Source organism: Trichechus manatus, unplaced genomic scaffold (assembly GCF_000243295.1).
Source record: "Trichechus manatus latirostris isolate Lorelei unplaced genomic scaffold, TriManLat1.0 scaffold00017, whole genome shotgun sequence".
Lineage (NCBI taxonomy): Eukaryota > Metazoa > Chordata > Mammalia > Sirenia > Trichechidae > Trichechus > Trichechus manatus.
In genome coordinates this window covers 26,056,067-26,056,913 of record NW_004443953.1, presented here as the reverse complement: position 1 = coordinate 26,056,913, position 847 = coordinate 26,056,067, and positions in this window count along the sequence as shown.

The window sequence follows — 847 nt, the reverse complement described above, 5'->3', positions numbered from 1 at the left end:
TTTTTTTCCTTTATGATATCAATGTGGTAAATTCTACTGATTGATTTTTCTTATGTTAAACTAACATCCCATGATTACAATAAACTCAACTTATTTGTCACATATTATCCTTTGTTTATGTTGGCACGTTTTGTTAGCTGATATTAAGAATTTTGGTGTATGTGTTCATGAGTGAGATTGCCTAGAATTTTTTTTCCCTCATAATTTCCTGTTTGTATTTTGATTTCAAGGTTATACTGACCTTATAAAATAAGCTGGAGAATGTTACCTGTTTTTCTGTATTCTGAAAAAGTGTGAGATTTGGTTTATTTGGTACTTGAACATTTGGTAGAATTAGACTGTGAAACTATCTGGACTTGTAGTGGACGGTTTTAAATTAGAAATCCAACTTTTTGTAGTCATTTTGAGATATTTATTAATTCTATTTCTTCATGTGCACATTTCAGCAGGTTGTATTTTTTTTGTATTTGTCTTATCATACTAAGCTTATAATAAACCAGGTGAGACATTAATCATATGTTTATTAGAAATTTAATAACTACCAAAGTATGTGGTGAATGAGAGCTGTATATAAGGGCAACTCTTTCTATTTCTTGGTTATTAAGAGTTTACCTTATTAAAATGAACTACTTTAGGGCATAATTTTCAAAAACATAGATGCAGTATTAAAAAAACTAAGAATGCATTTTGTTTGCTTTGAGTTAAAACGAGAAGGCATCTCTAACGTACTTGACACCTAAAAGGGATCATTTTTTAACTCCCCTTCCTCTATATGACAAAATTATTTCTAGTAATAATGATGAAATGAAACAAATAATAATAATTACCATGGCCAGAAAAGAAATGC